This window comes from Chiloscyllium punctatum, chromosome 26 (genome assembly GCF_047496795.1).
Source record: "Chiloscyllium punctatum isolate Juve2018m chromosome 26, sChiPun1.3, whole genome shotgun sequence".
Lineage (NCBI taxonomy): Eukaryota > Metazoa > Chordata > Chondrichthyes > Orectolobiformes > Hemiscylliidae > Chiloscyllium > Chiloscyllium punctatum.
The window spans coordinates 27,642,197-27,662,805 of record NC_092764.1 but is presented as its reverse complement, the minus strand read 5'-3'; the positions used below and the strand labels follow the sequence as shown (position 1 = coordinate 27,662,805).

Here is a 20,609-nt window from a genome sequence, read left to right as displayed (position 1 = left end):
GCAATAGTGCACACCGCTGATTACCATGTCATGTCAGGTTCTGGCTACCAACCAATGGTGGGTACCACTTGTTTTGGAGGTAGTTCATTTCCACTATCCTCCTTTCTGTCTTATTTAATCAACCTGTTCAGCTATCTCACTGCAAATTTCTGGAGCAGGGGGTCTTTAATCTGTCTTATATAACAAGGGTCTAGTTTATTGAGTAACAGGAATAATTTCAGAATAGGGTGAGCATTGACTAGTTAAGCACAATTAGAACTATCAGGACCTAAAGATTTCATGTCTGTCCCCATCAGTGCTTCATACCAGAGTGCCTTATTCTCCTCTCAAAGACTGTGTTAAATTATCAAACTGGGTGGAGATAATGCTATTTCTATATTAATGTTTTCACAGCCATCACTTTATACACCAGCTGCTGCCAGCACAACACTCACCCGAGGACTAAGATCATCACTAGACAAGAGGTATGTGATGATGAGAGGTCAGCAGCAAGGCAAAGGAGGTGGTCTCTCAGTCAGCCCACCTCCTTCCCTCAATTAAGTACAGACTGCCTTTGAATGGGAAATGTGTTTGAACTCCCTGGAAGCCCCCAATAAAGTTTACATGGGCTTACCTCGTTATGCTCTCCTCATGTTGAACCCCTTGCCTAACACCAGGTTGTGACCAGAGGCAGTGGGGCGAGGTCCTTAAATAGGTATTAATACCTCACTTAAGGCATCAATTGGAGACTTAATCAGGTAGAGGTTGGAAGGCAACAAATTCCTCACAGGACTGATTAAGTTACCCCACGACCAAACTTACCATGAAAAGGGCATAAAGTTCCACCCATTGAGTCCATGAAGCTACGTTCATCAGTAAACTGAAGAGGATAAGGCAAAAAAGAATCGATTTCAAAAATTGCTGTTCTGGACATTATTCTTCTGTTATAATTTTACTTATGCTTCATACAACTGGTTTCTTTTCACAAATTCTGAAGGCTCTCAGTGAAAACATCATTTTCTCTTAACAACTCAATGATTAAGATGGGGATTTCAAAACTAGATGGCACATTTTGAAGGTGAGAGGAGAGAGACTTAAAAAAACAATGAGGCAATTTTTTTACACAGAGGGTGGTTTTGCGTGTGGAATGAACTTCCTTAGAAAGTGGTGGATGCGGGTACAATTACAATGTTTAAAGGATATTTGGATAGACACATGAACAGGAAAGGTTTGGAGGGATATGGGCCAGGAGCAGACAGGTGGCACGAGGTTAGTTTTGGATTATGTTTGGCATGAACTGGTTGGATGGGAGGGTCTGTTTCCATGTTGTATGGCTCTATGACTCTATAATTCTATAATCAAACTGTGCTGAACCATAATTTTTACGTTCCAAATCAATCATCATTGTTGTTTATTAACTTTCTTTCTGCTTCTCAATAGTTTCATGGATGATCTCAAAGTTCCTTAAAAAATGTTTTAAATATTCTAAGATCATAGTTGCTGCTCCTACGACTTGCCGAATGTCTATTTTCCAAGTGGATAAAGTGAAGAATGACAATCAAACGTTGGTTTTCATGTCATATTCACAGCATATTTTTTTTTAAAGCTGAAGTGAGTTAACTGCTTTAGTAATGACACCATTTCTGTAACAACCTGTATAGAGATCCACAACTTTGGAATTTAAGTGTTAGAAACTGGCAAGATCTTGCATAAGTGAAAATAAAGATTTTAAATTTTTCTGCATAACTGTGGAAGAACACATCTGCAAAATATGACTATTTTTTGATTACAGTAAGGCAATACTTCAGCAGAGTTAATGTCCATTGCAGTACTTCCACTCTGCAAAGCTGACTGTAACATTGGTACAGTGCCTCTCTGAAATATTACCGTGTCAGTGGATGCTCTATTCATGAAAAGACATTTGGACACTTTTTGTCCAGGGAGAGAAAAGGACCAAAATAGCTATGTAGCATGCATGCATGTAGCATTCAGTAACATTTTAAACATTGTTTACAAATGCAAGAGCCATCACTCTTTCATAAATACTTTCAATGTACTGAATGTTAAAATGGTGCTATTTCACTGCAATTTTTTTAACCATCTTACTTTAGGTTAATTTTACTGAAGTAGCTCATAGTAAATTAATCTTCAGCATAAAATGCACATTTTTAACCATAATTCAATTGACAACTAAAACAATCTAAATCTCACCTTGAATTAAAAAATAACAGATTTAAATGTTATTCATGAATCTTACTCCTCAAGATTTGATAACATCAGCTCTGCATCCATCATTTAAAACATTAAATTAACCTAATGATGTGCTACTGTCCTGTAATGCACTCTGACGAGAGTTATCCTGCATGAAACACATTATAGAAAAGTTACTGAGTGAAGCGCATTATTCTGAGAATAGTAGGCGCTAATCAATCAACATCATTTCTATATATGTTCCTTTTAAGTTAGTTGACACTATTAATTTTTGAATGGAAATTTCATTGCACTCTGCTAGCCATATCCCAACTTGTATTGTGTACTATTCACCCTCGCCCCCTGCGCTCCAATCTACACTGGTTCCAAGGTCATCACTGTGTCTAATTTAAAAGTCTCACCCTCTTGTTCAAATCTCTCCAGGGTTTCAAACCTCCTTATCTCTGTGTCCTCCTCCACAACCACTCCCACTCCCTGGTACTACTCGCCAACCCAAAGATCTTTACTTCTCCAATTATTACCTCGCGTGCATCCCTCAACCTCCTTCCTTTGAGGAAGAAGCTTTCTCCACTACAACATACTGCATCACAGATTAAAGTCATGTTAAAAATGGCATAATTTACATGGACTACATCATTATGTAAATCAAAATTAGCTACATGATGGTGAGCAGACATTATTTGCAAGCAAAATGTGGTCAAAAGAAATAGGAAGAAAACATATATTATTACAGCAGTGAAATGGTTAAGTCACATTACAAACTTACTGGAACCTCCACTTGGGAAACACTCAGACTCTGTCTAGTCACAATGAGCAGCTGATGAACTAAAGCAATTTAATTTTCATTGATCAGAAATGTAGATCGCTGGCTTGTAATGATGGGAAATTCCATTAAAAAGCCACATACACTGCTTGTATGCAAGCATTTTGAATTCTTAATGCTGTTCTGAAATGTGTGAAAGAAGTTTGAAAGTGGTGGGCTTTTAATGAAAAATCAACATTATTTATGGCTAATGAAAGAAGTTAAACCAAAGTGATTTAAAACATGGTTGTTTTCCACACCCCCACTCCATACCTACTCAGTTTCTCACCCTAGCAAATTGTAGGGCTTTATTCTTTCATTTCATTTTGATCACAATATATTTAGGCTCTATTCTACAGCTGAAAGATTATGTTTGAAAATACACATTTATCATTTAATATTCAAAGTCATTAACATAATGTCTGACCAATCAGCACAAGAAACGTTTCGCTGATGGTTGGGAAATGCATAGGACATTGGGCTCCAATATAGCATCTGTCTCCGCCAACCAAGAGGAGTAATGTGATTGTCTTCAAGCCATCATTTCACCTCTGGGATTCTACTCACTGGAGTTTAGAAGAATGAGACATAACCTCATTAAAACTTATAGGATTCTTCAGGGGCATGACAGGGTAAATGCTGAGAGGATGTTTCCCCTCATGGGAGACTCTACAACTAAAGGGCATAGTCTTGGAGTAAAGGGATGCCAGTTTCAGACTGAGATGAGTAGAAATTTCTTCTCTCAAAGGGTTCTTAGTGTTTGAATCTTCTTGCCTCAGAGAGCTGTGGGCACAGAGTCCTTGTGTACATTTAAGGTTGAGATAGACAGATTCTTAATCAGTATCAAGGGTTATGGGGAAAATACAGGAAAGTGAAGTTGCAAAATGTTGGATTTGTCATGATCCTACTGAATCATGGAGCAAGCTCAAAGGGATGAACAGCCTATTCCTGTTCCTACTTCTTAAGTTCTTACAGACAATGACTATGCTAAGGGGTCAGTGCATCCTATGTAATTGGTTCTATTATCTGTAAGCTCAAATACACAAACTGATTCACGTCTTCTCTGTAAAAGGACAACCTTCTTATTTCTGGGCTTTTCATTCCTTACAAGTAGCATTTGCAAAAAGATAGGTTGGAAGCACTTTCCTTTATTTAAAGGGCTGTGTGACCATCCCCTACATGAAAGCTACTCAACTAATGCTTCACGAATCTACTGTGGGCGAGTGTGTCAACATTATGTTCTCCAAATGTAGCCAAGTACCTCCAAGTGTCGTTAAAAACATGAAGGTAAAAACAAGGACTGCAGATGCTGGAAACCAGATTCTAGATTAGAGTGGTGCTGGAAAAGCACAGCAGTTCAGGCGGCATCCGAGGAGCAGGAAAATCGACGTTTCGGCAAAAGCCCTTCATCAGGAATATCCCCTCTATTCCTGATGAAGGGCTTTTGCTCGAAACGTCAATTTTCCTGCTCCTTGGATGCTGCCTGAACTGCTGTGCTTTTCCAGCACCACTCTAATCTAGAAATTAAAAACATAAAGCAACAGTTACACAAGACATTATAGATCTTGGGTTTGGGTGATACTGAAAATTACAACAGCAACCCTTCATCAACACAAGAGCACACGCTGAGCTTTGTGGTGTTTTAACAAATGCTGCTTTGCTTTTATGCACAGCAAGACTTCAAAATCGTGAGAGAAAATAGTCAAAAACTGGAGAATCTGATTGAAAAGTGCCACAATATGTAGGAGCAGATATTGCAAAGAACTAACTGCATTATGGAGATGACTGAGAACTTCATAATCAAAAATGCATAAGACTGAACTTACTCAGGGAGATACATGAAGGCAGTCTGAGCCAAAATGAACATGTTATCAAAAGGCATTGAAACAGAGTCACACGTGAAGAAATCCTTCTCTTCAATTTTGGATTTATGCTTTTATGGAAGTTTTACTGGGATGCAAGTCAACTGTAGATTATCTATCTTGAAGAAACAGTGATGCCAAACATGAAATACATAAGTGAAATGCATTTCAGGCAAACAGCTATTTGAAGGAAGAAACAAAAAGATTTATATAAAACTGGAAGACTCTCTTTGCCCATTTCCCTAGCTGTCAAAAATCAAAAATCTCTGATAGAATGAATCAGAGAAACATACACTGACCAGAACCCAGAAATCGAAAATAAGGGCAGGGGTAGGCCATCTGGTCCTATGGGTCCACTCTACCATTCATTATGATCACAGTTGACCATCTAACTCAACTGTTCCTGGTTTTCCCCCATTTCCTTTGATCTCTTTAGCCCCACGTAATATATCCAACGCCTTTTTGAAATTACAGTGTTCGGCCTCAACTCTTTCAGTGGTAGTGAGTTATATAGGCACAGCACTTTCTTGGTAAACAAGTTCCTCGTAAATCATTGACTCCATATCCTTAGACTGTCACTCTTGGTTCCAGACTCTCGTGCCATCAGGAACATCCCCTCCTGCATCTAACCTCTCTAGTAGAATTTCATAAGCGGATATAGGTTTGCTCGCTGAGCTGGAAGGTTCATTTTCAGATGTTTCGTCACCCTACTAGGTAACATCTTCAGTGGGCCTCAGGAGAAGCACTGCTGATAATTCCTGCTTTCTATTTATATGTTTGGGTTTCTTTGGGTTGGTGATGTCATTTCCTGTGATGTTATTTCCTGTGGTGAAGTCACATCCTGTTCTTTTTCTCAGGGGATGGTAGATGGGGTCTAAGTCAACGTGTTTGTTGATAGAGTTCTGGTTGGAATGCCATGTTGCTAGGAATTCTCATGCGTGTCTTTGTTTGGCTTATCCAAGGATGGATGTGTTGTCCCAGTCGAAGTGGTGTCCTTCCTCATCTGTATGTAAAGATACTAGTGAGAGAGGGTCATGTCTTTCTGTGGCTGGTTGATGTTCATGTATCCTGGTGGCTAGTTTTCTGCCTGCTTGTCCAATGTAGTGTTTATTACAGTCCTTCCACGGTATTGACAAAACATCTGGAAATGAACCTTGCAGCTCAGCGAGCAAACCTACATCCAAAACCTCTACCTGAGCTACAAATCTTCTCAAAACTCTCTAATTTCATAAGGTTCTATGAGATCCTCCCTCATTCTTCTGAACTCTAGCGAATGTAATCTTAATTGATTCAACTTCTTCTCATATGTCAGTCCTGTCATTCCAGCAATCAGTCTGGTAAATCTTTGCTGCACTCCCTCAATGGCAAGAACATCTTTCCTCAGATAAAGAGAGCAAAACTGCACACAATATTCCAGGTGTGGTCACACTAAGCACCTAGAGAACTGCAGCAAGACATTCCCACTCTTGTACTCGAATCCTCTTGCTGTTAAGGCTGACATAGCATTTGCCTTCTTTACCGCCTACTGCACCTACATGCTCATATTCAGTGACTGTGTACAAGGACACCCACATCATGTTGTACATTCCCTTCTCTCAATTTATAGTTGTTCAGATTATAATTTGCCATTTTGTTTTTACTACCAAAGTGGATAACCTCTTATTTATCCACATTATACTGTATCAAGCATGCATTTGACCACTCACTCAACTTGTGCAAATCACACTGAAACATTTCTGCATCCTCTTCACAGCATACACTCCTACCCAGCTTTGTGTCATCTGCAAATCTGGAGACATGACATTACGTTCCAGCATCAAATTTGTTAATATATATTGTGATTGCTGATCCTATGACTGATCTATGCGGTACCCAATTAGTCACTGCCTGCCATTTGGAAAGGTCCTGTTCATACCTATTCTTTGTTTCTTCTTTGGCAACCAGTTTTCTATCCATCTGAATTCACTACCTCAAATCCCACACACTTGAATTTCATACATTAATCTCGTATGTGGGATTTTGTTGGAAGTCTTCTGAAAGTCCAAATGAACCATATCCCTTGGCTCCCCCTCATCAACTCAACTGACTTGATTTATCAAGCTTGATTTCTCTTTTGTAAATCCATGCTGACTCTATCCATTCCTGCCAATGTTTTCCAAGTGCTCTGCTATTAACGCTTTATAACACACTCTAGCATTTTCCTCACTACCTACATCAAGCTGACCAGTTTATCCTTCTTAGTTTTCTCTCAACCTTGTTTTTTAAATAGAGGGGTTACATTAGCTACTTTTCAATTTGTAGGAACTATTCCAGAATCTATACAATCTTGGAAGGTGGCCATAAATGTGTCCAATATTTCCAGGGCTACTTCCTTAAATGGGGTGGCAATTATTAAGCCCTACAGTTTTATCGGCCTTCCCAGTTTTCCTGATTCTCCAGGGATGGTGAAAGACCAGCTGTGTATTTCCAGCATTTTCTATTTTTATTTCTGGTTGCTGGCTTTTACAATATTTTGCTTCTGGACATCATGAAGTGTGCACACCAACTAAGGAATTTTTAAAGTATTGGGACTATTGAAGGAAACATGGTGACCAATCTGAACACAGCCTGGCCTCATTAAAGGTCCAGCCAAACTAGGAATGTAATGATATTGGTTAGGGATTATCTTTGGTCAGAATACCAATAAGTATTGCACTGCTCTTCACCTTAGTAAGTTTTTTTTAAATCCACCAGGTCATAGAGTCATAGAGATGTACAGCATGGAAACAGACCCTTCGGTCCAATCCGTCCATGCTGACCAGATATACCAACCCAATCTAGTCCCACCTGACAGCACCTGGCCCATATCCCTCCAAACCCTTCCTATTCATATACCCATCCAAATGCTCTTAAATGTTGCAATTGTACCAGCCTCCACCACTTCCTCAGGCAGCTCATTCCATACACGTACCAACCGCTGCGTGAAAAAGTTGCCCCTTAGGTCTCTTTTATATCTTTCCCCTCTCACCCTAAACCGTATGCCTTCTAGTTCTGGACTCCTCGACCCCAGGGAAAAGACTTTGTCTATTTATCCTATCCATGCCCCTCATAATTTTGTAAACCTCTATAAGGTCACCCTCAGCCTCTGATGCTCCAGGGAAAACAGCCCAGCCTGTTCAGGCTCTCCCTATAGCTCAAATCCTCCAACCCTGGCAACATCCTTGTAAATCTCTTCTGGACCCTTTCAAGTTTCACAACATCTTTCCAATAGGAAGGAGACTAGAACTGCATGCAATATTTCAACAGTGGTCTAACCAATGTCCTGTACAGCCACAACATAACCTCCCAACTCCTGTACTCAATACTCTGACCAATAAAGGAAAGCATACCAAACGCCTTCTTCACTATCCTACCGACCTGCGACTCTACTTTCAAGGAGCTATGAACCTGCACTGCAAGGTCTGTTTGTTCATCCACACTCCCTAGGACCTCACCAATGAGTGTATAAGTCCTGTTAAGATTTGCTTTCCCAAAATGCAGCACCTTGCATTTATCTGAATTAAACTCCATCTGCCACTTCTCAGCCCATTGGCCCATCTGATCATGATTCTGTTGTAATCTGAGGTAACCCTCTTCGCTGTCCACTACACCTCCAATTTTGGTGTCATCTGCAAACTTACTAACTGTACCTCTTATGCTCGCATCCAAATCATTTATATAAATGACAAAAAGTAGAGGACCCAGCACCCATCCTTGTGGCACTCCACTGGTCACAGGCCTCCAGTCTGAAAAACAACCCTCCACCACCACCCTCTGTCTTCTACCTTTGAGCCAGTTCTGTATCCAAATGGCTAGTTCTCCCTGTATTCCGTGAGATCTAACCTTGTTAATCAGTCTCTGATGGGGAAACTTGTCGAACGCCTTACTGAAGTCCAAATAGATCACATCTCCTGCTCTGCCCTCATCAATCGTCTTTGTTACTTCTTCAAAAAACTCAATCAAGTTTGAGGTCTGGCGATGAGTCTGTTTAATAACTCATCCAAACAAAGGCACCTCCAATAGTATAAAGTTAAAAATCACACATCAGGTTATATCCAACAGATTTATTTGGAAGCACTAGCTGTTCCTTCATCAGGTGGTTGTCTGGCACCTCCAAATCATGTCCAACAGTATAGTATTTCCTAAGTGTTGGACTGAAATGTCAGCTTAGATCTTAGGTTTAGAAACCACAAACTGTTTCTGTCCCTACTGCTCCCCACTAGCTGACAAAACCTTAATCAATTCCTATATTATTTCAAAATTGGGCTTTCCTTCACAAATTAAAATTAACATACACTAGTTATAAATGCTAAGTGACTCTTCCATACATGGTAAATGCTACAGAAATGTAAACTTTCATCATCTCATTATGTTATACTAAACAAAAAAATACTTTAATTTGATGAAGACAATGTCCCTTTAAACCCTTCACTTATTTGACTATATACAGTAAAATAGCCAAAGTGTAATAAACGTTAGCCCATAATTTTGAGGAGAACAGATCAATTGTATTCTATGCTCCTGTGATTATAGCGCACAATACAGAATCTGAGGCAAAAAAAACAAAGAACTGCGGATGCTGGAAATCTGAAACTAAAACAGAACTTTCTGGCGAATCTCAGGGAGTCTGGAAGCATCCGTGGAGAGAGGGCAGTCAACATTTTGAGTCCAGTGACCTTTCTTCAGAACACTGGAGAACTGTGGAGCTTTCTCTCCACAGATGCTGCCAGACCTCCTGAATTTCTCCAGCAATTTGTGCTTTTGTTTCAGAATCTGACGCATTCAATACAAGGGCCCCAACCAAGCTGCATATATAAAACCATATAAACTTTCGATTCAAAAATATATGCAGGCTCAGCTAAAGCAACAGGAATATGAGAAAGCCAATATGGAGATGACTTTGTGAAGAAAATGGCACTATCTCAATACCAGTAAAAAACACCTGCTCCAGTATTCAAGCATATTGCTCCAGAATTTCAGAAAAACATCAAGAATTCTTATTCTGCATAAGATTCTTGAAAGTAGATAACATCTATGGCCACAAGTCCTTCAGGGAGTGGTCCATGTGTCATGTCCTCAAGGCCTGTAGGAAATGGGAATGGTGATTCCTGTCAGGTGATTCTGAGTGAACAGTCAAATTAATATGGCAGAACTTTTAACTCAGCAACAACACACAGTTTGACGGGTAGGGAGAAACATGTTCCCTGTCGGATCCTTCCTGCATGGAGAAAGTGAGGACTGCAGATGCTGGAGATCAGAGTCGAGAGGTGATGCTAGAAAATCTCAGCAGGTCAGGCAGTACCTGAGGAGCAGGAGAATCAATGTTTCAGGCATAATCAATACTTCAATTCCTGATGAAGGGCTTATGCCCAAAATGTCAATTCTCCTGCTATTCGGATGCTGCCTGACCTGCTGTGCTTTTCCAGCACCACACTCTCGACTCGGATCCTTCCTGCATGTTCAGAGTCTCAGCATCTCCAAATGCTGTTCCCAAAGGACAGTTTAAGACTTTTTTTTTGCAAAGAAGGTCAGGAAAGAGATCCAGTGGTTTTTCTTAAGGTTCGCTGTAACAGCTCCATAACTCAGGACTCCATGCCCTATGGGTTGTTCCCAGCAATCCTCACCAACATAAACATTAACTGCGCCCAGAAGAACATGCTCTCTGTAAAAGGAACACATTCATCTATATCTTCCAGTGAAAGAGTTGTCCATGATTGAATGTTGCAGACTTGCATGTTCCAAGCTCTAGGACGATATGCAGAGGCGCACACTAAAGTTTATGTCAGTTTTATCTCAATGATGCAATAAGAAAATGCCACTCACGCTGTCCTGTCGTATACACAAAGGGGCTGGGAACTGTTAAAGGCCCCTCCCAGCTATAGGTTTGATATGCCATAAACATTGAAAATACTTGTTATAACTGTAAATTATTTAATAATGTACAGAATTGGAAGAAAAGGATTATGTTTTGCACTTCATGCAATGCCAATTTTAAACAGTCATGTCACGTACATTTATAAATTTTACAAATGAATTATAATTTTGAGAAAAAAATAAGAGTAAGAAAACTTTTTTAAAAACAAAATAGTCTAACTATAACAGTATGTCACTCCTAGTTAAACTGGGGGAAAAAATGAACACTTGCGACTAACTGACTCTATTTGAAATTAGATAGTATGGTCTCTGCTCAATAGATTGCTTCTCCTCCCTCTTTGCTCTCCACCAACCACACCCCCCCGGCCCCTCAACAAGCCCTAACATAAAAGCCACACTGACTACACGCTTCATTGAAAATCTCCTGCAGAAGTGCTTAGGGAGAGGCATGATCTCATCAAGTTTGGAAGATAATGTGAAGATGAATACCGTGTTTACTGCTGTGTTAAGTCACTAGAAAGAAAGAGTGGTGAATGGGAGTGAAAGAGGCTAAAACCACTCTTTTGTTTCTTGAGCTGCAGGTTCTCGCAGGCTTTGTTTTACCACAATGAGCTCCTGAAAACTAATTTTACACAACCTTTTGAAGAGAGTGGTTACTTAATCTTCTTGATTATAGATGCAAAGCTATGACAGTGAAGGGCTCTGCTGGGTATGGTGTCTTCACATTCCACTTTGAACTTTGCACTTAAAAATTCAAACAGGGTTTAGTTTCTGTGGGGGTCCCACGATTCATGAACATCTAAAATCGTACCTGTTATATGATCTTGATGAACTTGGAAATAGTTTAACTGGAAACCTTTTCTTCCTTCTGTTTGACCTACTTAGGTTGCATTTATCGTCCCGCAAAACAAAAACTAACATCATGCTTTTACTAAAAGTTATTATCTGTGCTCCATTGCCCAACAAATTCCTGCAATTTCAACTGGGACATTCACCGTTATAGCTTATATTTTAAACACACATAGCAATATTTTCTACTTATTCTGATTTATAGCTGTGAAAATGTCCAAAACTCAAGGACAGAATCTTCAATAAATAGATTGTACATGAAAAGAACTAAAAGCAGGAAGGGCATGCAAGAACAGCAAGACCCATTCATCTCTTTCAGCCAAAATTAAAATGCCAGGCCACCCCGGAGAAATACGTTCCAGTTTAGATTTAAAGAGTAAATGTTATTGTTTCATTCATTCCTTCACAATTAGAACAGCAGCCCCAAAATTCCTGGTGATTTGACAACACTATTAGGTCAAGGGCAAAAACTAAAATTGTCATCGGCTCCAGGACAGAATTCCAGACCAAAACTCAGGGATTGGTTAACTGGTGACTGTCAGTGTGCACCTTTGGCATCTACCTTAATCCAGCCTGGCTGTGAGTGGAAAGTCTACTACTAAGGTGAAGCACGTATGCAGGTGACATTCAAGTAATGGGTGGGCTGAGGGGATGGTGACTTAGTCAGGTAGGGTGGTATGAAACAAGGGACATTACACCATTGGGAGAAAGTGAGGACTGCAAATGCTGGAGATCAGAGTCGCGAGTGCGGTGATGGAAAAGCACAGCTGGTCAGACAGCATCTGAGGAACAGGAGAATCAACTTTTCGGGCATAAGTCCTTCATCATGAATGGGTCCACAACCACCTGATGAAGGATTAGCACTCCGAAATGCTAGTGCTTCGATATAAACCTGTTGGACTATAATCTCGTGTTGTGTGGTTTTTAACTTTGTACACCCCAGTCCAACACCGACACCTCCAAATCAATAAACAATTCAAATGTTTCCTTCTACTTGTTTATCAAACATTTGCTTTCTGACAGGAACATGTGCTGAATGCTCTTTAGAAAATGATAATTACCAGCTGAGCAGGGAACAAACCTGAGCATCATAAATAGTACTTGTTTCACTGGAGTTCTGCAGCTACCAAAGCAACTGTCCTCGCGCTCCCTATCCCTCTCAATGAAGATGGACCAGGTAAAACAAAACTACTTCTGATCAAACAAAAATGGCCAGTTCAACTCCTAATTATCTTAATGAAAACATAGCATTTGACTCAAATATTGTTCACGTGCACCTCCTAGCAGTTAGCTGCAAAGCCATATTAATGCTAATACCCATTTAGGGAGAAGAGCCTCAGAAAGCTTTTGGGCAACCATATGAGGACAATGAAATTGTACAGCCTGGGAAGTTGTGATCTGCTAAGACCTTGTGGAACAATTAAAATAGGATCAAGAGAAAATTCTTATCAGCAAATTTTATTCAACAGTACCTACAATGCTCACACCATATTCCTGTGCGTATTCAATTCACGCAGATATTAACATAAGTGGGCTAACACCTACATAAAAACTGCGTACATTAAAAAAATGCGAATACATTAAGCACTCATTTCAACTCTGATGAGAATTTCTAATCTTACATCTACTAATAAACAATCTACCTTTTCTCCAGCAGCTACAAGTTAATGGCCACAAGGGAGAATATTTCTTTTCCAGCAATTTTGTTAAGTAAAGTCAGCCGCTTAAAGATAACTTAGAATAATTCTTCAGGCTTCATATCCACCTTATGAGCTGATCTGCACATTCCACGCTGATTACAGCCATCAACTGGCATGCATTCTATATCCAAAAACAAAGTTAAAAGCTGTCATTAAGTAAATTTAAGAGTTCAGTTGTAAAAAGATATTCTTATATAAACTAATGCCTTGTGTCTGTTCATCTGGCAGAAGATAAGTACCTTCCTCCTAAATTGGCAGTGGATGAGTTTTAGAAATTTGTTACAACACCTGCAAAATATAAATCATCAGAGTGTTGTGGCTGGCGAGTCAGGAATTGAGTGAAGCATCACTCGGGAAAATTCAGTACACATGAAGAACAGCATTTTACTAAACCGCAGCATACCAGGCCCGACCCGAAGATTTTTCCTCTCTATCTCTTCTCTTCAGACTTCCCACAATGTGTCCTGCAGATGTTGCCATCAATGCATCCGTCCAACTCCTGGTGGAGTTATTGAAAAGCAAGCATGAAGCACAATCATGTACAGACAAACCCACAAAGACACACAAATGCAACAGTTTGTGTGTATGCTGACAAACACACACTCATTTAGCTTACCCACAAACATGATTAAAGGTTTACAGCTTAGCACACATTTAGCAGGAAATAATAATGGCAACAAATTTGATAATGAAAGGGTTGCCTTATATGGTGGATTGAGAACAACAAAAGGTACTGGGACCACTTTAGACACAAACAGGGCAATAGCAATACCCTCTGCTGCGTCCCCTCAGCTCCTCACACCTACCAAACCCTCTTTGTGGAACCCTAGCCACCAAATGTCTCCCTGCACATCAATAATACTCTTCCTTGACTGGCTTACCAGGACAGTCACATCATCATGGGGAACCTGGGCCTAATCAGCAAAACTCGTGGCCTTCATCGTGTATCAGGAGCCCAGAAATCCAGTGTTGCAGTTAATGGGCCAATGCAAATGAAATGTATGTCTATAAAATAACAAACCTCATCCATACTTACAATTTAATAAAACTTCCAACAGTTGCTTGGCAGTACAGAACTTGAATATTGCTGAAAAAGCCACATTCTGACAAAGCTTCTCCTCTTGCAATCGTCAGGACAAATTGCATGAATTCCAATTTACAAGGAAACTTACAATAAAGTATGAGAATGTTGATTGGTTGGCAAGTAACCGCTGACTGCTAGCGGCATTGTGATGGAGAATGCACTAATAAATGATGACTGACAGTTAACTTCCAAGCTTTGTTTAAATTTTAAACCAAACAGGCTGACTCCAATTGGTCATGGCATTACCCTGAGAAATGAAACAGGGAAATCACTGTTGCCTGACTTGTTGAGTTGAAACAGATGCAGTGTGTGCACATGCTCTTTATGTCCACAAAGTACAGAGCCTTGTCTATTATCTTACTTGGCCTCTGCGACAAGCAAGTGAACAACACTGCAAGCTTGACTGACAGTTACAAGTTGGATGTCAGTTTAATTCTTCACACACTCAGAATTATTCAGCAAATGCTCTGCAATTGTGGAATTATATCGAGTGTTGGACACTGTTGTGAATTTTACAAATGTGGGGCTGGTTTGGTGCAGACAGTTCCTTGTTTGTTGCAAATGGCCATGGGGCTATGCTGTTGGGTATAGTCTTTCATTCTTAGAGATGTACAGCCTACATACCTGACATCACACCCTGCTGAAATTCATATCCCTCAGTAATCATTTGTGTGACAGATCTTTTTGGCTTGAGGAAAGCACCCTGCTAATGGTGAACGCTTTTGCATAGTAGTAATGTGAAGCATTACGTGTTGCTCATATATATACCTTAGCCTTCCAGGATAATCTGAGAAAGACAGGGTACTTTCCAGGGCCAAGACTTTCAGCCTGGTCATGAGTCTGTGTGATAGACCTGTGCAAAAAGACCTGATCAGCAATACCAATGGCCAATCAAACAGCATAGCCCTTTGACACAGTAATGTCTGCACCCAATCAGTCCACTCTGGAAAATTCACAACACAGCATCCAACATTAGATGTGTTTCCACATATGTACAATATTTGCTGGATGTGCAACAGTCATATGTCCCACTGATTTAGGATTGTCAGTTCAGCTCTCAGTGTTGCATATCAGAAGTTACATGTATGAATAGACAAGGTCCTCTTTTCTGCAGATGAAAAGAATGTAGGCATACACTGTGACAGGTAAATGAAACAGGTGATAGCCATTCACTGGTTCATTTCTCACTGACCAATCAAACTCAACCTAACTAAATAAAAGATTTGAACATAACTTTGCAGCTGACTTCAGACAGCATTTATTAGCACATTCTCCAAAGCAGCACCTCTACCAGAGTCCACCTGCCAACCAGTGAACGCTCTATTCTTATCCAGTATAAATGTTGTTTCACCTTTACATTATTTGGAGATGCCGGTGTTGGACTGGGGTGTACAAAGTTAAAAATCACACAACACCAGGTTATAATCCAACAGGTTTAATTGGAAGCACTAGCTTTCGGAGCGATGCTCCTTCATCAGGTGGTTGTGCCTCCTGGTGAAGGAACGGCGCTCCGAAAGCTAGTGTGCTTCCAATTAAACCTTTGGACTATAACCTGGTGTTGTGTGATTTTTAACTTTGTACAGTTTTATATTGGTATTCTTGCAAATTACTCTGATGAGTACAAGATGAGAAGCTACAACAAAGTACGTCTTTTTCAGCAATGTTCAAAAATTGCAGCACTAATTTTGTATTAATTTTTTTTTGAAAATATACACTAATAATTTTTTTCACATAACAACAATGGATGGCATCAGGATCCATGGAGTTACTCTTTCATCTAAATATTTGGAGCAGACAAGGATAACAACCGTAAGGAAAGATGTAGTTTTTGTGCCCTCTGGCTCCTCTATTGTGTCCAATGAGAGAACAAAATATAAGTCTAATTATAAACCGCAGTAAAAATTTAACGCAGTTAAAACTCCTGACTTCAACATCCAAACAGCTGTTCTTAAATACCTCGCTATTTTTAGATAATAGATATATTTTTTCTTAAACTAAACGCCAGCCCCAGAAAAACAAAGAGTCAATTCAGCTTGAAGGTTGTTTCAAATAAAAATAAAAGATCAGAAGCTGTAAAAGCAAAATATTTTTTCAACCTTTAAGTAAACTAATTTTTGTGTAATATCCTTGACAGTATAAAAGAACTTTTCAAATGGCTTCTTTATATAAATAATAAACCCAAAGATCACCTCACTTATTGCCTTATTTCCTCATCATTTTTAAAAGTAAATCTTATTCAGTTACACTCAACATTTACACTAGTTGTTTGGCTGTCGGTAAAGTGAAAGGGCAGGAGAATGGGAAGCCACCTTCTCAGTCTTGCGTGAGTTCGTAAAACTGCATTGTATGAATTCAACTCTCTTGCTATTTCTGCTGATACACACGGCCTTAAGGCTCTCTTTATTTGTAAACCACAACACAGCAGGCATTGCTGGAATATCCAACACGATGCCTCCCTGCTTTTTTTTAAAGAGCTCAATGATAGGAACCTTTTAATCTTGGTGGTTTTGTTTACCTGCTGCATATTCATTTCTATGTTTTCTCTCTTCTTTCACAATTCTATACTAATGGTTCTGTTACAATGACAAACTACATTACTTTCTTCCATTTGATTTCTATTACAAAGGTCTAAGTCAGCAAAGCAAAAGAAAAAACCTTTTGAATTTCAGAAGTTGAAGAAAACTAAATTGAAGACAATCCAATAAGTTTATTTGTCCAAAGACTCAGAATGCCAGGAGCCAGTGGCAAAAAAAAGTCTGCTGTTGTCACGCACCACTTAGGTGTGTAGCCAGAGAAGGAACAAGGCTTTCCCCTCTGTGAGCAAGCAAACTGAGGTTTGTAGACTCTCTGAGCTATGGTTTTACAAAGGACAAACGTTAACTAGTGGTTATAGTGAAATAAGAATTAAGGAGTTCTATTTGCTCAGGTATGATGAGCTGAATGGCCTCATTCTGTGCTATAACCACTTCATGATGCTATGAGTTGCTTCCATGCCTCTGTACTCTATGGAGTACAAACTTCAGAGAACCCCAAGACAGCTCTGTGGCAATGGTAGTTGGAGATCCAAACCTTGTTGGAGTGCAGGCCTGACTGAAACAAACAGACTCCTTGTGGTAGGCGAGTACTGAAAAGCAAAACAGAAGGATTTTAGAGCCCTCATGCATGAATCACAAAAAGCTAGCATTGAAGTTCAGCAAGTAATAGACAAATGGAATGTTTGCCTTTATTTCAAAGGGAAGGGAGAATGAAATTTGGGAGGTTTTATGAAAACTTTACAAGGCATTAAGTCACAACTCAAATAGTGAGAAGCTTTGGGACGTAATCTAAGGATGGATATACTAATATTGCAGGCAGTCTAGGTAAGGCTGTTACCAGGTATGGAGAGACTATCTTATGAGGACAGGTTGAGTAGGCTGGCTGTGTACTCATTGGAATTTATGACTCAGATGTGACCCTTTTGAAATATACAAGATTTTTTGGGGACTTGACAGTGTAGATGTGGACAGGTTGTTTACCGTTGTGGGAGAGTCTAGGAGCAGAGGCATAAGCTCAGAATAAGTGGTCACCCATTTAAGACATCATCAGGAAAAGGTGACAAGGAAACTAGAGTGAGCACTTGACACATTCAGCTCAACGCCTCCTCCCAACTATCTCCATGTTGAAAAGCAAGAAACACATCAAGGCATGATCCGTAGGCACCAGCCACATGGACCCCTATCCATGGACACTGGCAGTTGGGAGTTGGTGCTGGAAAAGCACAGCAGGTCAGGCAGCATCCGAGAATCAGGCAAATCAACATTTCAGGCATCAGCCCTCCCGATGAACAGCTTTTGTCTGAAACGTCGATTCTCCTGTCTGTTTGTAATTTTTATTAATGACTTAGATGAGGGAGTCGAAGGGTGGGTCAGTAAATTTGCAGATGATACGAAGATAGGTGGAGTTGTGGACAGTGAGGAGGGCTGTTGTCGGATGCAGAGGGACTTAGATATGATGCAGAGCTGGGCTGAGGAGTGGCAGATGGAGTTCAACCCTGTCAAGTGTGAGGTTGTCCATTTTGGAAGAACAAATAAGAATGCGGAATACAGGGTTAATGGTAGGGTTCTTAGTCAGGTGGAGGAACAGAGGGATCTTGGGGTCTATGTACATAGATCTTTGAAGGTTGCCACTCAGGTGGATAGAGTTTGTAAGAAGGCCTATGGAGTATTATCGTTCATTAGCAGAGGGATTGAATTCAAGAGTCGTGAAGTGATGTTGCAGCTGTACAGGACTTTGGTTAGGCCACAGTTGGAGTACTGTGTGCAGTTCTGGTCGCCTCACCGTAGGAAAGATGTGGAAGCTTTGGAGAGGGTGCAGAGAAGATTTACCAGGATGTTGCCTGGAATGGAGAGTAGGTCGTACGAGGATAGGTTGAGAGTTCTCGGCCTTTTCTCGTTGGAACGGCGAAGGATGAGGGGTGACTTGATAGAGGTTTATAAGATAATCAGGGGAATAGATAGAGTAGACAGTCAGAAACTTTTTCCCCGGGTACAACAGAGTGTTACAAGGGGACATAAATTTAAGGTGAAGGGTGGAAGGTATAGGGGAGATGTCAGGGGTGGGTTCTTTACCCAGAGAGTGGTGGGGGCATGGAATGCGCTGCCCGTGGGAGTGGTAGACTCAGAATCATTGGCGACCTTTAAGCGGCATTTGGATAGGTACATGGATGGGTGCTTAATCTAGGTTAGAAGTTCAGCACAACATCGTGGGCCGAAGGGCCTGTTCTGTGCTGTATTGTTCTATGTTCTATGTTCCTGCTCCTCTGATGCTGACCTGCTGTGCTTTTCCAGCACCATCTCTCAACTCTGAAATCCAGCATCTGCAGTCCTCACTTTCTCCATGGACACTGGCATCCAATGTGTGTACCTGCCTTCAGGAAGCCTCAAGGCATATCTCTGATCCTCTTTCAGGATGCTTTGGCATGTTAATGCTGCATCACAGACTGCACTCGCAGCTATCATTCAATGCTGTAACGAGGTCACTGTGTGAACTGGGCACACATCCAGCTCATGGAGCAGGCCAGGGTTCACCTTTGGGCACTATGCTTGCTCTCACAGCCCTCATTCACTCTGAGTCTACCGGATGCCCACAGTATTTCTGCATTGCCTGTTTGGAGAAAGTGAGGCCTGCAGATGCTTGAGGTCAGAGTCAAAAAGTGTGGTGCTGGAAAAGCAGAGCTGGTCAGGCAGCATCCGAGGAGCAGGAGAGTTGACGTTTCGAGCAGAAGCTCTTCATCAGGAATGTGAGGCTATTTCTGTAAGAAGAAATTATGCTCGAAATGTCAACCCACCTGCTCCTCGGATGCTGCCTGACCAGCTGTGCTTTTCCAGCGCCACACTTTTTGACTGCACTGTCTATTTGTATTTTGGTGCCTCAGCCTGAGATACCAAAGTCACATTAACATTGTCCTGATACACCATTTAGAACAACTCCAAAGTCAAGAAGCTTGTCATTGTTGTCAACAGGCCATCAAGTGAACAGGAATAGCATTCGCTCAGAGATCTCAGCACAGTAAGTCAAGGACAGTCTGCAATACCAGTCCCATCCTGCTTGGCCTGATCCTCGTGAGGGACCCCTCTGCATAAGGGACAAGGAGCTGAGTATGGAGGACAAAGAATCTATCAGCAGAAACCCAATCCAGGAATGAGCAACAACTATGACCAGCAAGGTCTCCCATTACAAGGAAAATGTCCTTTTGATTAAATGATGCAGATTTCTGAAAGAGAGAAGGCTTAGGAAGATACTGTAACATTACAGTCATGGTATGAAAGAAATGCCACATTGAATTGACTTTAGTCACAATCGGGTAGGTAAAAACAATGACTGCAGGTGCTGGAAACCAGATTCTGGATTAGTGGTGCAGGAAGAGCACAGCAGTTCAGGCTGCATCCAGGGAGTAGTAAAATCGCGTTTCGGGCAAAACCCCTTAATCAGGAATAAAGGCAGAGAGCCTGAAGTGTGGAGAGATAAGCTAGAGGAGGGTGGGGGTGGGGAGAAAGTAGCATAGAGTACAATAGGTGAGTGGGGGAGGGGATGAAGGTGATAGGTAAGGGAGGAGTGGATAGGTGGAAAAGAAGATGGGCAGGTAAGACAAGTCATGGGGACAGTGCTGAGCTGGAAGTCTGGAACTCGGGTGAGGTGGGGGAAGGGGAAATGAGGAAACTGTCGAAGTCCACATTGATGCCCTGGGGTTG

General features: G+C 40.8%; 1 protein-coding gene across 5 annotated transcripts in view; it reads right to left on the bottom strand.

Moving 5' to 3' along the window:
* zfhx3b (zinc finger homeobox 3b) overlaps positions 1-20,609 on the bottom strand; it is a 505,913-nt gene that overhangs the window by 372,287 nt on the left and 113,017 nt on the right. The window contains exon 1 of one of the 5 annotated variants that reach the window (XM_072595980.1): positions 17,449-17,503. The exons of the other annotated variants lie outside the window; for them this stretch is intronic. The gene's annotated coding sequence lies outside the window, so the exon portion shown is untranslated. Of the gene's footprint in view, positions 1-17,448; positions 17,504-20,609 lie in introns of those variants that run through there. 5 annotated transcript variants of the gene reach the window in all.